General features: G+C 36.8%; 1 protein-coding gene across 3 annotated transcripts in view; it reads right to left on the bottom strand.

The window, feature by feature from the left end:
* Positions 1 to 17,132, bottom strand: part of FILIP1 (filamin A interacting protein 1) — a 260,849-nt gene that overhangs the window by 48,621 nt on the left and 195,096 nt on the right. The window contains exon 1 of one of the 3 annotated variants that reach the window (XM_021000131.2): positions 14,670 to 14,839. The exons of the other annotated variants lie outside the window; for them this stretch is intronic. The gene's annotated coding sequence lies outside the window, so the exon portion shown is untranslated. Of the gene's footprint in view, positions 1 to 14,669; positions 14,840 to 17,132 lie in introns of those variants that run through there. 3 annotated transcript variants of the gene reach the window in all.

Genomic DNA, 17,132 nt, shown 5'->3' with positions numbered 1-17,132 from the left:
TTCTTTGCTGTGGGAATTCCTTCCATCAAAAAGGATCTGTGATTTTATTGGTGAGGACATTCTCTCTATTATCACCTGTGGCAACTCTCGATGCGAACTGGGGTTTTGAAACATGCTTAGATCATGTAAGATGGCATTACCCTTGTGAAAGATGCTTGGGGACCTGGATCCTAAGGCTGGAACCCTTACTACCACCACCTGTGCTTGCTGGTGGGACTGAAGGGCTGGTGAGCTGCATGCTTACATATCCATGAATAAACTGTTTCACTTGTGATCCCTTTAGCACTTAAATACCTCACCCAAAACAAGAATAGTCAATGATGGAAGGATTATGGAGAGACAGGCACACTAACGTATTGTTGTTGGTGCTATGAATTGGTACAACCATTCTGGAAAACAATTTGGAATCATGCAAATAAAGTATCTAAAATGTCTATTTCTTTGACCCAGAGATTCTATTAATAAGCATATACCCCAAGGAAGTCACTGACAAAAAGAAAGGCTCTATTTACGGGGTGGCTAGGTGGCATAGTGGATAGAACACTGGGCTTGGAATCTTAGGAAGACTCATCTTCCTGAGTTCAAATGTGGCCTCAGACACTTACTAGCTGTGGGACCCTGGGCAAGTCATTTAACCCTGTTTGCTTCAGTTTCCTCGTCTATAAAATGAGCTGGAGAAGGAAATGGCAAAGCACTCCAGTATCTTTGCCAAGAAAACACTAAATAGGGTCAGCTGGGCACAACTGAACAACAATCTTCTCACACATCAAAATATTTACAGCAGTACCTTTTTGTGGTAGCAAATAACTAGAAGAAAAATAGAAGCCCTTTGATCAGAAAATAACTAAACAAATTTTGGTACATGAATATAATGAAATAGTATTATGCTATAAGAAATTATACATCTAATGAACAAAGAAAAGCAGGGAAAGACATTGAATTGGATGCAAAATGAGGTAAGCAGGAGCCGGAAATCAATCTACAATGAGTACAACAATGCAGATAGATGGAACAACCACAAGATAACCAAAAATTATTGTTGCAAAAACAAAACAAAAAAAGAATACATTTGTCCCCAAAGAAGACTGCATGATAAAACACCTAGCTTTACTCCTTTACAATGGGCAGGGTTCATGTTTTTGAAACATTATATCTAACTCCAGATTTTGTCAGTGTGTTGATCCATTTTAACTAATTTTCCCTCTTTTTTTTTTTTTAATTCTTTGTTAGGGATTGCTGTCTGGGAGGATCAAGGAGAGAGATATAGGAGACTATATAAGTGACGTAAAAAAAGATATTGATAAAAATCTGTTTTTTTAAAGTACTTTTTCAATAAGCTTGTCTCAAAGAAGAGATTTAAAAAAGTATCTTCCTTAGTTGTTTTCAGTGTTGGGGGACTATGGGTTTGAAAAACATTGCATGTATTTTCAGACTCAGATGGTGAGTTGGTTAGTTTTGAATTGCTTTTTTCCTTTCCAGGTTTTTTTGGTTTGGTTTGCTTTTTTTTTTTTTGTTACAAAGGATGGTTCATTGGATAGGGAGGAGGAAATATAAATTTGAAAATGAAAATGATGTAAAATCAAAATAAATCAATTAAAAGGGGGTAAAGTGGAACATGTTTCATATGCTAGAGCTTAGTCTCAGGCATTGTGCTCTCACCTTCTCTTCCTGACAAAATATGCAATATTCCATGCTCACAGAGCCCCCATCTCTGCAAAGGAATTGGGGGGAGGGCAATGTCTTTTCATATCATTTCTTTGCAAACGTGTGTCTTGTAATTTTGCAACATTCATGTTTGATTATTTTGTGGCGGTTGTTTTTTCTTTTATATTGTTGGAGTCATTTTGTATATTATTTCCACTCGCCACTTTGACTGTAGAGGATACTTTCCTACATCTGCTTTACATTGAATTAGGTTGGGGAGGCAGAGTTTTTTCCTTTTTTTTTTAAGCTTCCACATTGACTTTTTTGAGGAAGGTGGGTATTATCCCAATTACCCTAGGACAGCTAAGATATCTCCCTGCAGAACGAAGACAAGTATACCTCTCTTATGGAGTCTTAAAGTCTTCTCATAAACAAGATGTCATTTCCTAATAATAAGATGTACTAGCTGTAAAAAAAAATTTTTAAATAATGCTGTGTACAACAGAGAACAGAAGAAAACCTACAAAGAAGCAAAGAAAAGATGGATAGTTTTCAGCACAATGTGCAGTATTTAATATATAGACTTTCCTTTTTTGGGGGGGGTGTTAGGCAATGGAGTTAAATGACTTGCCCAGGGTCACACACAGCTAGTAAATATTATGTGTCTGAGGCTGGATTTGAACTCAGGTCCTCCTGAATCTAGGGCTGGTGCTCTATCCACTGCACCACCTAGCTGCCTATAGGTTTTTTTGAAATGGAAGGTTATTGCTATATATTCTGAATCTTTTCCTATGTTCTGCTGTGTACATGACATAGTTTTTTTTATATTTAAGTTTATAATGTTTCTTTTTCTTATTATGTATTTAAGTTTTAGTATTTGTCTAAAATAAAAAAGATTAAAAAAGTAATGCTATGGGAATCTGAAAACTCATAAAGACTAACTTTAAGTGAACAAATTTTGTAGGTTAAGGTCCAGAAGAGGAAAGCTGAATAGATTGATGCTTTGTCACTACTGCCTCATCTGTCCCATGAAGTCACATCATATTTCATTTTCAATTAGTCTGGGCATGGTGCTTAAAAGAACAACCCAAGTCAAGATGACATGGGTCTAAGAAGTACCTGCTACATATTGGCTGAAATTACCAGAAAGTAACTAATCCTTTTGGTGCTCTAGGCAGCTCACTAAGTCTCTGAGTTAAAGAGAAGTTACTGATCAGTACTGATAGAGGTAACTGTCCACCTTGATGAAACTACAGGTCCAGACCACCACCAATTCCTCATTCCTCCAAAAGTTATTTTTTAAAATCCATTCAAATATACTTCTACCTGAATACTCAAGAAAATAATTATTTTTGCTTTGGAGCACATCATTCAGTTTTTCTTCAATTGTGCTCTGTGAATGTGTGTGTGTGTGTGTGTGTGTGTGTGTGTATGCATAAGGATACAGGAAGAAGGGTAATGTTAAAACCAGAATAGACACGTTAGCAATTAAGGCTAAAGGAACCTCAAAAGATACAAGTTTGGGCTTAGCATGAATTGTTTAATTACAAGATGCGTCTTTTATAGGAGGCCACAAGACAATATTAAAGAGCGTGATAACATGATGGGACATGGTCTTAACAAGTATCTCTCTCAGCAGAGCTGCTATGAGATGAGTCACCTCTGCTTCTTGTGGCATCTGTCATTATTCTAATTATTACTCAGCAATTATTAAATATCTGCAAGGTACTTGCACATTGATAATGTGTTGTCCCTTATATAGATCAAGGCAGAGCTATTGCATTGTCATTATTATTTTTAATAACTGAATTTTCTCAATGTAGTGAGCACACTAGTGAGGAAACGCCTACAGATATAGATAGAACTTTACCTGTTCTGCAATTTCTAGCCTTACAGAGAGATACCTGAGCCCCTTAAAGGTTAAGTGACTTGCCAGAGTCACATAGCCAGTAGGTGTCAAAATTTTCTGACTTCCAATCTATTCCGTGTTACTTCTCATTAATGTATCATGATTTATTTAACCATTTCCCTATTTTTGGACAATCAGACTATTTCTGTTTTCTTTTTTCCAGTTACATGTGATGCTGCTCTGAAAATCTTTTAAGATAGCTCATTTTTGTTGTCTTTGAGAACATATGTAGGGTATATTCCCAACAAGAGAATTGCTGGGTTAAAGAATATGATTCCGGGGCAGCTAGGTGGTGCAGTGGATAGAGCACCGGCCCTGGAGTCAGGAGGACACTTGACACTTACTAGCTGTGTGACCCTGGGCAAGTCACTTAACCCCATTGCCTAGCCAAAAAAAAAAGTATTATTCCCATTGAAATTTATACATTGTTCTACCATATTACACTCCAAAAGAAATCTAGAAAGACTTTTATGAAATTATGTAAAAAGTGTGTGGGGGAGACGAAAGGTACCAGAATTAGAGTGAAGTACTCTTAACTATGATCAAAAGAGGAAAAGTTAATGAGAATGAAGGGACAAAGAATTTTGAGCAAAACTTAAATTAATAGACTGAATTGGTATCAGACAATAAACATTTATTAATTGCCTGCTATGTGCCAGGCACTGTGCCTAATGTTGGGCATAGAAAAAGAAGCAAAAGACAGACTCTTCCCTCAAGGAGCTCTGTGAAATTAATTAATTTAAGAGTAAATAGTCACTAACCAAGTTGTTCGTAGTGATGCCCAGAGTTAATTTTTTTTTGATGGGGATAGGGACTAGATATGATTTCATTAATATAACTGAACTTCCCTATACCAGGCAGTACCTTCTTTACTGTAATCTTAGAGTTACCTCCTAGAGCACTCAGAGGTTGTGACTTACCTAGGGTCATATAGCCAATATATGTCAGAGGTAGGATTTGAACTCAGGTCTTCCTGACTCTGAGGTCAGCACCCTACCCACTACTTCATGGCTATCTCTTTAAATTTTTAATAAAACATCTTAATAAATTGTGCTGATGACTGATCTGCCATCAATGGGACATGTACTTCAAAGTGTATACCCAGGATTGGATATGAGCTTATATCCATACCCTTTGACCTAAACAGTTACTTATGGGGCCAATGTCATGTTTAAGATGACTAAGGTTGGGATGCATTGCATGACCATGGCAGAGAATGAAGACCTGGACCATATAGGGTCATTATCAGTACCTTTGGCCTAAATCACATCAAACTCCAGCCAACTAATCTTACTGGCATTAGACTTGCTTCAGGAACTTAAAATGATCCATTATTTCATTGGTGTGAGCACCCTCTCCACCCACACAGAATAAAGCCACATAGATCTAAGTATCTAAGCAGTCTTAAAACTCAATATGAGTCAGCAATGCAGTGTGGGATCTAGAAAATTTGCGTGATATTGGGCTGTAATAAGAGATGCAGAGATTCCAGGGCAAAATGGGATTATCAAATCCCACCTGGTCTCTACTCTGATCAGACCTCATCTGGAGAATTGTGTTTTGTTCTAAGCACCACATTTAAAAAGAACATTGATAAATTCTAGAACGTCCAAGGAGGGCAAACAAGATAGTAAAGGGCTTTAAGTGGATGTCACATGAAGATAAATAGAAGGACCTGGAGAAGAGAGAAATCAAGGAGCACATGATAGCCTTCTTCAGTGTCATCTAGAAGAAGGATTAGATGTCAGGAGAAATGGGTAGAAGTTTCAAAGTGCCACATTTAATGCATGAAATATGGTAGGTTCTTAATCAATGTTTATTGAAGGCACAAATAAACATTGACTTGTATTATCTACATAAACTGACTACAACTAGTGAACTGCTGTTCCATTAATTTTTAAAGCCAACTACAATTACAGGGAAATTATAACAATAAAGTAGATAAAAATACTAATTGTATATAAATCATTTTTGGTAAAGATAATCCTTCTGTACAAAACTGGAAAGTGGGTTTTAGGTTGTCTTTAGAAAAACAAATTAAGGAGTTGGCAGAGTTAGTTTTGTCATGCACACAAAGGCAACAAGAAACATTATTTCATGGCATACTTGCCTATCTCATATTGTACTGTTTGTGATAAGTATTTGAAGAAAGACCACCATGCAACTCATTTTAGCTTTTGCAGCAACATCTCCTGCAGAGCCAAAAGGGAAGAAAAACTCTACTCCAAAATTAAATCAACATATACTTGATTTTCAGTGATTGCAATGCAAAGGTGAGCATAAGTGAGGAAAGAAAAAAATACTTTAAAAATTAAGATTGAGAAATATAGAATGAGAATAGCCAAAGATTTGTAAACTTCAGAGACCTGTCATATCTACATGTATAACTGTAACGTACTGGATATGCAAATACCAAATAGTATAACAAAAAATGAAATGAATATGTATTAATACATAAAAAACAAGTTTTTGCTGATGTGAAGGGCTATTCCTGGGTCAGGCATTATCAGAACAAAGATCAAAATTAATATAGGATTAGAAGAATATAAATTAGAAAAAGAGATGAAACATACAATTAAAAGAACTCCAAACTGACCCATTTAAAATAAGTTATTGTTGCCTCAAACAGGAAGTGGATGGAAGGACATTGTCTGATTATAGCAATTTTATACCAAAGTTTAACCTATGTAAATTAGTTCTCCTGTGGAGACCAAAGAGTTTTAATACCACCTTAGTCAACAAACACTTGAACTCTTTGGTGAGTAGAGAGATAAGACAACCAAGGGCGATACCAATTTAAACTATAAAGTCATTTGTAAAAATTTAAAGAGAAGGATCATAGAAGATTATGAACCCTATCACCTTACAAAACAGTAAAAAATCGTGGAAAGAAAAAATAATTTATAGAAGTTTAAAGTGCACTGAATTTGATATCATAGGTTTGGGTTTAAAATCCCAACCTTGCTACTTATGTGACTGTGGGCAAGTCATTTGAACTCTCTGGGCTTATGCTTCTTCATCTGTCAAATGAGGGAGCTGAATCAGATGACCTTCGAGGTACCTTATAACTCCAGGTAGATGATCTTATACAAGCCTGTGGAGAGACTCAAACAACCAAGATCATCTGTAAAATGAGGAAATTGGACCAAATGACCAATGAGGTCCATTATGACTTCAGGTACATGATTTGATGCAAGCTTGGAGAGAACCACAAAGAAGCAAGATCCTCCCAAGGCCATTTATGGATGAAATTAGAAGAATAACAAATAGATCAGAGATGGAAAGATGTGTAAAGATTTTTATAACAAATTCTCTTCAACTATCAAGTTGAACTGTCTCTTTGTCTCTAACATCACAGTATTGGATATGTTTCTGGGGGTAGTGAAAATGGCAATGAAGAACATTAAAATGTAAAAAGTAGCTGTACTAGACAAAAAAAAAAGAAAAAAGAAAAGAAAAACCAGAGGCAAAGGAATGCTGGAGTCATTAATTTTGACATTAAGAGATTGGTTCTCAATGTATCTTAAGAGAGGAAGATAAAAAATTTCATGGGAAAAAATTCATACATTATGGAAAAAAAGGCAAACGAGAAAACATTAATAATTTCTGGCTTATGTTACCTACTTTTCTATCTACATAAATTTTTTTTTTGAAAATAATCTATATACACATTGAGGGAATCACTGATAAGGGTATTAGAAAGGAGTAGGCAGCTTTTTACAAGCAGTATTACATACATTACCTATTTTTCATCATACAATTGACTGAAGTGCAAATAGAATACAAGATGTTACTGTGTTTATTGTATGTTGGCTATTTAGAAAGCATATAATTCAACAGATCAAAATGCTTTAAATGCTCTCTTCCAAGAAGGTGCCTCCTATGCATTTGTCAAAATGATGTGAGATTTCCTAAAAGATGTAACCATATTAGATAATCTTGTTTGACAAACCTCTCATTATTAACATCAAGCCAAAGCATTAAACAGGGAGATATATGAATTCTGAATGTGATTACCATGATCACAGTGGCTCTAGAACGCAGTTCAAGTCAAATAAGGATTCCCTATAGATGGTGAAGTGCTCCAAATACATCTGTTTGAAGGAAACATTGTATTGATTAGGTTGTCCTAGAACATTGCTGAGCCTCCTAAATTACATCCATAATCACGCAAAAGAGTTTGGACTAATTATCCTTACAGGAAAAATTAAGTGTAGGCAGAATGCCTATTTATGATTGGAAGTCTGATGGATTATCTATAATACTTATTTATCAGTTCATATTGTCTTTGTTATTATAATAATATTAACAATAATAGTAACTAGTATTTATATATCCCATTAGGGTTTGAAAAGTGCTTTACATATATTATCTCATTTAAGCTTTACAATAACCCTGTGAGGTTGGTATTATTATTATCTTAATTTTATAAATGAAGAAACTGAGGCTAAAAGAAGTTAAGTGATTTCCATAGGGTCACACAGCTAGTGTGACGTTGGTATTATTATTATCTTAATTTTATAAATGAAGAAACTGAGGCTAAAAGAAGTTAAGTAATTTCCACAGGGTCACACAGCTAGTAAATGGCTAAGGCAGAATTCAAATTCAGGTTTTCTTAACTCGAAAGCCAACATTATGCCCATTGTTTGACCTAGCTGCCTATTATCTATATGGTAGACATTGCAAATGGACTAAGAGCCAGACCTAGGATTGAATAGGAACAGGAAGAGAGCAGTTTGGATTGGTATTGGGGAACCATATGGTTCTTTTAATGACCCCACACTTCTCCTTAAAATAAAGTCTCATGCGTTTCTAAAATGAACAATCTTCACGTGGTATGGTATAGCTACAAGCATGGAACAAACACTATAGTCTCCAAAAAAGTGAAGATCACTCAAAGGGTGTTGGATATAGGCACATGATGGGCATGCAAAATATGCTATGTGTTATAAACAAGAAATTATAGAGGAGAAGTGGTATAAAGCAGAGCTTCTTAAACTTTTTCTACTTCTGACACCTCTTCCTATTTTGGCAGGGTTTGCTGGGTTGAATGGCCTGAGGGCATGTGCAGTGCAAAGTGCACATGCTGTGTGTTCAGAACCAAGGCTACAGTGAAGTTGTGCAATGCAAGACAGGCAAACACTGCCAGAAACACCTCAGATTCATCATGTGTTTGATTTTAAATTAATTTTTGGTCATTGTGCTCTCAGAAACCTTTTACTGTTGCCAAATCTTTCACAACCACATATGTGACCCACAGTTTAAGAAGCACTGGAAAGCATATTGTAAAAGAAATGTATGATAACAAAAAAGAAGAAAGTCTGGCCATGCAACAAGATCAGAGGATCACCAATGGAAAACCTGCCTGTTGGATTGGTTTCATCACAAATTCAAGAAAACTAAGGAAGAGATCCAACATATTGTAAGGGAACCCTATGGTGTACTTACGAGTGGACATGGATGAGAGTCACACAGGAAGGACACTGCTTCTAATTTATACCATTGGAGGGATCAATGAACTCATCTATGAGATCAAAGATCCATTGGAATATTGGAGAGAAAAAGACTCCTTCTGGATAAAGCATTGAGTTGAGGATCATTGATAGAATTTTCTTCCTTTGAATTCTCATCAAATTTTATGTGTACCTTTTCAATCATAAGACCATAGGATTCAGAGTTTGAAAGCAACTTTAGGGATTATATAGCCTGATCCCTTCATTTTCAGATAAAGAAACTAGAGCTTGGAAAGGTTAAGTGACTTTCCCAAGGTCACACGGATAGTAAGGAGCAAAGGATTTCTTAATAAGGGCCACTCCCTCCAAATTCAACACTCGTTCCACTACCTATGCTGTTATGAGTTTTATGTGAGAGTTACATTATTAGAAGGGAAGCTCCTTTTAGTTAGTGAAATTTACCTTTGCATGAACCATTCTCACTCCCAATATTGCTTTGCATATATTAGTCACTTAACTGATGTTTGTTGAGTAATAAATGAACAAATGACTGAGATTATCTGAGATTATCTCCAATCTATCTTGTATGCATCTTGTTGATGCATACATAGTTGTTTGCAAACTCCCCCATTAGATTGTAAGCTCCATGAGAGGAGAGACTACTTTTTGCCTTTCTTTGTATCCCTAGTATTTGCACTGTGCCTGGCATATGGTATGTACTTAATAAGTTTTTTTTTGACTTGATTTCATTAAAAGGAAAAATTCCTGTGATGTTAGTAAAGCAAAGGTATTGTTATCTCCAGCTCTAACCTTTCTTTTTTTTTTTCTTCTTTTAGGCAATTGGAGTTAAGTGACTTGCCCAGGGTCATACAGCTGGTGTCAAGTGCTTGGTCTGAGGCCAGATTTGAACTCAGGTTCTCCTGACTTCAGGGTGGGTGCTCTATCTAATGTGCCACCTAGCTGCCCCTCTAATCTTTCTGCAAAGATGCAGATCCACTTCCCTAACTTTCTACCAGACATATTCATTTGCATGTTCTACCATCTCAAACATAATATCACCAACACTGAATTTCTGATATTTTCTCCTAAACCTGTTCCTCTCTTAGATTTCTCCATTTCTGTCAATTTCACCCCCCACCACCTGTGCCTGAAACCTTACTGTTATCTTTGCAAAACCCTCCACCCTTACTTCCTGCTTCCAATCAGCTGCCAGTAATGTCTTCTTTTCCCAACTTCAAATTCTTGACTTTACAATGACTACAATATTGTATCCTGACTGACATTTACTAGCTATGGGACTCTTGGCAAATCTCTTCACCTCCCTAAGCGTCAGTTCCTTCACCTGACACAGTTGTGATGAGGCTTGAAGGAGATTATCTATGGAAAGCATTTGGCAAAACTTAAAGTCTTTTATCATCATCATAGTAGTAGTAATCAACATCATCATCATCATCATGGTTATTATATTCAAAGAAGACATGGGTTCAAGTCCCATTTCTTACCGTACTATGTGACCCTGACAATGAGTCACCTATCCACTCTCTACAACTTCAAATCCCAGGACAGCTGCTGATTAGTATTAGAAGAGGGAGTTCCCTACACCAATAAAATCACAGTTGTTTAAAAACAAAAAAAAAAACCCTCACACATATGTCCACTCTGAGAGGAATTAGTATTAATACTGGGGTCCAGGTTTTTTTTTTCTTCTAGGTCAATCAGTCTCTGAAGAACAAGGCTGATGAGATTGGCCTAATCCTCCAGGAATATTCTCTTCTCGTTTGTGTGGGACCCACCCAACTGGGAATCTAATCTAGGTGAATTTCTGCCCACTGTTCAACTTAAGTGGTCTGGGTAGAGATGGATTCTTTTGTCCAGATAGCTGGAGGCTAAGTCAAATTCTCAGCAGGAGGAGAAAAAGACTTTTGGCCCACCTCCTCATTTATATGTTCGCCTCCCCATTTATATGTTCACCTCCCCATTTATATGTTCACCTCCTCATTTATATGTTCACGCCCTCATTGATTGCTCACCAATCAGGGCTGATCTCCATCTATCAGGGACACCCATTTCTCCAAAGGTATTTAAACTTTCAATGAGATCTGTGGTTCATCTTTGGTTGCCCTGAGACCACTGACCATCAATTGATTGATTATTTGCTAGTCTAGTCAATAAACTAATAATTAATTACCCAGAAACTCCATTTCTCAGGCTTTTCATTCCCTTCAACTCCTTATTCCATTGCTGCCACCTTAAAAAGGGCCTTCATTACTATCCACCTAAAGTATTGTAAAAGCCTCCTAATTAGTATTCTTGCCTACAATCTTTCTCTGCCCATTCCAATCCATATGGCACACTGCAGCTTGAGTAATCTTCTTTATGGAAAAGTCTGAACATGTTACTCCTCTCTAACTGTAACCTTTCAATAGCTTCCCATTCCCCTTGTATATAAAATCTAAACTGCTTGGCCTACTATTCAAGGCCCTCTGCAATCTGGCATAAATCTACATCCTCAGGCCCACCATTATACTCTTCCTCTCCCTTCTCCAGCATTCTACCTCCAATCCACACTCCAGCCAAACTGGCTTGTTTATTCTGTGCTCTCCTGTCTTCATACCTTAGTTCATGTTATTCCCTATTCCTGGAATGCCTTCTGCAGCTCCACCTGTTGAAATCCTACCCATCCTTCAGAACCTAACTCAGCATCTTCTCTGGGAAATTTTCCTCAATCCTCCAAAATAAATGACCTTTCCACCCTCAGATCTCTCACAGTCTCTTAATTGTACTTTTCTTGTGTATTTATTTTGGTTTATTTTGTGTTATAGTTATTTGTGAGTGTGTTGTATTTACAGGATTTCAGATTCCATGAAGGCAGAGGCTTATTGGTTTTTTCTATTTTCACCAGTGCAGTTAAATAATTCTTAGTTATTAAATAACTTTCCTGAATGAACCTGAATTGAAAATCATACCTTGTAAATGAAGAAACAGAAGTAGATCAAGAAACCACCAAAAATTAAGCCTAGGACAAAGGGCTACAATCTTGTTATAGGCAAAATTATGGAGCTGGCAGAGTGTATGCCATTGAACCTTTCCTTTGAGAAGCTTGTGGCCTTACAGCCAAGTGCCCTCTATTCCATAAAAGTTCATTCAAGTGCCCATTATCCCATTAAAAAGTCATTTATCCTGGCTTTACTTCCCTCAGGATTCTGCTTTCAGCTAATTCATCCACTAGGTCATCAAAGATTTAAAGGTTGAAAGGAGCTTAGAGGTAACCCTAGTCGAAATTCCCCATTTTACAGATGAGGAAAATGAGGCCTAGAAAGGTGAAATGATTTTCTTCAGGCCAGGATTAGAATCCAGGGTTGATGACTTGAAATGAGAATGAAGACTTTCTACAATACCAAGATACTGTCTAGGACAGTTTCCCAGTCACAAATAGGCATTTTAACAGGTCCCTCTTGAAGACAAGATTGTAGCAATGTCAAACACTGTGCCAAATGGGTCTTTAGGGTACATTCTAAGCAAGGGTTCTTCACCTGGGGTCCATGCATAAAAAACAAACAAACACAACATACATATGTGTGTGTATTTCAATAGAATTGATTTCCTTTGTCATCTTATGGATTTTATGCATTTAAAAACATGATTCTGAGAAGTGGTCCATAGGCTTCACCAGACTGCCAAAGGGGGTCAATGATGCACACAAAAAAGTTTAAGAACTTGTTCTAGAGTGACAGTGTTTTTGGTGATTTCCTATGCTACCAAGGACTTCAAGAGTTGGAAGGAATCGCATTCCCACATAATCCAACCCCTACCCAAAGAAGATTTCTGCTCTAACATCCCAGAGAAAGGATCATTCGTTCAGCCTCTGCTTGAAGATCTCCAACGACAGAGAACCCGCCATTTCTCAAGGCAGCTCATTTGACTTTGGTAGAGCTCTAATTGTTAAAAGACTTTTCTAGATATCAAGCCTAAATCTACCTTTCTTGCAACTTCTATCACTTTCACAGAATTCTATTTAAAGAATTTATTATAAAAAAATAAATTTATTATCTCCAGTGACATAATACATTCGGGAAAAGATCGAAACATATAACATCAGTATGGATACAGGTTTGCCTATTTTTTTTTTTAATAAACGTGCTGCTGAATCTTTAGCAAGAGCCCTGGGTTCAACAATCCATTCCACCAATCACGACCTGTATAACCTTAGGCAAGTCATAATTTTTCTGGGCCTCATTGCTCTCATTTGAAAATGAGGTAGCTGGACTACTTAATGACATCTAAGATTCCAGTTCTAAACCTATGGTCCTATATTAGATGCATCTGAAAAGTTGAATGTAAATACTTTTTTTAAATAAATAAATGTACTATTAAAAGGAATTGTCCTTTTGTAAGTATGCATTTGTTCCCTAATTTATCTTTTGTATGACTCTAGATTTTAATTAATCCAATTTGTTGAAAATAAGGCAATTGTGTAAAATAAACTCTAATGGTTAAATTTTCATAGAAAAAAAATCTCACTACCACCACCCCTCCCCATTCCTCCCACAGCAATTAAACTGCATGTACAACTTATTGCTCTTTTATGTAAAAAGACTTAGGAACATATGTATGTGTACCTGTCTATTTATCTATCCATATAAACATTAAGCAAGGATTTAATTAATTTAGTTTTTCCTCTATATTATAAATACTGAGCTACTTAAAACCCAGGCTAACAATCATGCGCATAATTTTTCAGTCTAGTTCCTATGCAAGTTTCAAAACCAAAAGCTAAGGTTGCTAATTTCTAGTTTCCAGCTTCCTGATGATATCAAAAGCAAGGAATGACATCAGTGCTGTCTTGCTGCAAACACAAGTCCACAGAGGCCCGTGGAATATGTCATCCCTGGCTCCAGGTTCTTCATCACTTTTAAAAGCAGGGACAAAACCCTATTAATAATTGCTGTTTCACAAAGCTAAAACCGTGTAAATGAAAACCATACCATCTGCCCCTAATGTACAATTTGCTATGAAATAGGTCATGTGAATCTGAAATCATGTTTGAAAAATTCACTTTTGGCCAAATGAAGCTTTTCCCCAAATGCTAACAATACAACCCTAAGCCAACCAACAATAAAATGCAATCTTTATTTCGTCAGATCCAGTCTGCCGAGCTCAGACAATAGTTTTGGCATTTTGAGAATTTACTAGAGTTAAATTTTCTCCCCAATTGGTTGCCTTAGTCTAGACTTTAATACCACTGCCCCTTCTGAATGAAGTTTCCTACCCCTCATCCTGACTCTGAGCAAACAGCACTTTCCATTACCGGTGCTAGTTCCAATGCACCCCAACTTTTCTAATAGATATCTCCATCTCAGTTAAGATGGAAACTTAGGCTCATCACCAAAAAAAAAAATTTTTTTAAATAATCCCAACTCGTTCTTCAGTGCACCAAGGAATGAATGAACAGTGAAAAGCTATAGTTGCAACACACTGAAGGATGCATCCAAAATCATTCAAAATACATTTTCAGGACAAGAAAAAAACACAGAAAGATTTGGAATTCTGAGAGAATTTCCCAAGATGTTTTTATGATGAAGCTATTTTCACCCTCCACAGGAAACACACACACACACACACACACACACACACACACAACAAAACAGGAACATTTTTCATACCAAAACAAGGTGCACCTTTGCCAGTTCCAATCAAGGAAGAAGACAGAATGAGAGCAAGTCCAGGAAATGCTGGTGCTTGGTTAGTTTTTTCACTCCCTCCAAGCTGAGCACAGTCAGGATCTGCAAGTGAGAAAGGTTACAGAGTCCTCCCTATAGCTCCTGTCAGATTAGTCGGGGCTCCACAAATATTCAAACCCAGCTTCCAAGATGTGATTTGCAATAACACTTAGAGCTGGTGTTCGCTGCCAAGGAAGCCTATTAGCAAATCAAATGCGCATGTCCTTGAGTAACTAACATTTCTTAAATAAAAACAGATTGCAGCTTCCTTACCTTATAATTAGAAAACATGGGAGTTTTAAAAACAACAACAACAACAACAACAACAAACAACAAACGGACCAGAAAAGTTTACTCAACTGCAGCGGGGCCCCTGCTCAATCCCCTGCTCCCCAGGGAATTAAGCATCACATTCCAAGCATGTCATCAGAACAATGAAAGGTGAATGTTGTGCAAAACAGCCGGGGACCACTCAGTGATGACGTCATATTTCCCTTATATGGCTCATTATTGTGCAGATTTCCTCCTGGTCAGTGAGAAGGGGAGGAGCTCCCTCCAGGACCAGAGGCAAACAAGTTCCCCGAAACCGCTCAACTCTTAAGAAAATGGATATTGGAAGGAGAGATGGGGTTTGTAGAGGAGGTGGGGTCTGGTAGATAAAGGAAAGAAATGCATAAATGTCAGCTTCTCTCCTCCCCGATTTTTTTTTAAATTGACTGATCTCTAGCTACTTCTATGGAGCACATACTTGCATATAAATAACAATCCTATTGGAAGTGCTCAGCCCAACATTCATCCAAGAACTTTAAAAGTTGACTAAAGAGAGGTTTAGCATTAAGCAAATCTAAATTGCAGCATGCATTGGTGCTAATGACTGGTTGAATATATTGATCCTTTGGTTCTGGATAATATTTTGTAATAAGAAATTGTTTGAATGTGGCAAAAATGTCCTACATTTCCATACCCACCTCAGTGCATGTGACTAAAGGCTGCTGAATTCTCTGTATTCTCATCCATTTCCCAAGTCTCTTTTCCCATCCAAACCTTTTCCCCCCAGGTTAATAATTCAGTCAAAAAAAAAGTTGTAAAGCAACTTAAAAGGGTTTCCTTCTGGGGCACCAGGATAGAATACACATTCAGTTCAGCATTAAGAAATTCCACTTAGGTTACCTAAACTGGAGGGTAACTTTGGTTAAGGAGACATAGGAAAGATAACAATTGTGATGGCTTAGTTGATATAATTAAATGTTTGTAAAGCACTTTGAAGTTCTCCAGTGAAAGGAACCACATAAATGTTAAAGCTTCATGCTATGGAGTGAAAACTAATAAGGAAGAAAAAAAAATTAGAGATGCTTGCTATCATAGGATCATAGATTTAGATTTAGCTGGAAGGGATGTGAAAGATCTTAGAGTCCTAACCTCCTAATTGTACAAAGAGGAAAACTTTTCTATGTCCCTTGTTTGGCATCTTAGTTTTCTGCAGAATTTGCATTCCAAGAGCATTACCTTAAAATCAACAAAGTAGTACAGAATGCACATAGGGTAATTTTGGTATTTTTAATTTTAATTTTCTTGAACTTTATATAGTGGCACATTCTTTTTGAGGTTTAAGATAAAGTTTTAGATACATTAACAGGTTATAGCAAGTTAAACTTAGTTTCATATAAATGAGAACAAGTATCACATATTTTAATATTGAATCTGTATTTTTATTCTCTGTGAAACTAAATATAATTTGAGCTAATCTCTCTGCGTGTATGTATGTATGAATGTATGTATGCATACAAGTAAGCATGTGTGTATGTATGGGAAGAAATATAGGATTTTCTTTTAGGAAACATTCGCCTGTGGTAGATTTGCCACTTATCTCTAATTTATAGTGTTAAAAGATCTCTCCGGGGCCCTGAGATGTTGTGAATTGTCCAGGATCACACAGCCAGTGTATATGTGAGAGATGGTTTGAATCTGGGTCTTGCTGACTCCCAGGCTGACACTTTGTACACTATAGTATACTGTTTCTTGGGAACAACTTGCTTGTCATAATGATAAGCATTTTACAGAATATACATTTCAAGTCAAATTTTGACAGACCTGATAGAACTATAGCAAAGTTGTTTTGTTTTGTTTTCTCCCCAGATCCGTGGTTTCATTCATCAAAGGAGCTCCTTTTGTGGAACCTCCTCTACCAAGGCAAATCAATAACTTTTCTGAAACTTGGACAGTCTCTTTGGAACACTGAGGGGTTATAACTTGCCCAGGCTCACACCTCTACTATAGAGTAAAGGCAAGACTTGAACCCTTGTCTTTCTGGCTCTAAGGCCAGTTCTTTCACTATTCACTATATTATAGTGCTCCTCTGTAATAGTAATAAAAGAACAAAAGAATGAAATGGTCTCCTAACCATTG

This window comes from Phascolarctos cinereus, unplaced genomic scaffold (genome assembly GCF_003287225.1).
Source record: "Phascolarctos cinereus isolate Bilbo 61053 unplaced genomic scaffold, phaCin_HiC Scaffold_5;HRSCAF=322, whole genome shotgun sequence".
Classification (NCBI taxonomy): domain Eukaryota; kingdom Metazoa; phylum Chordata; class Mammalia; order Diprotodontia; family Phascolarctidae; genus Phascolarctos; species Phascolarctos cinereus.
This window is presented reverse-complemented; position numbering and strand designations above follow the sequence as displayed.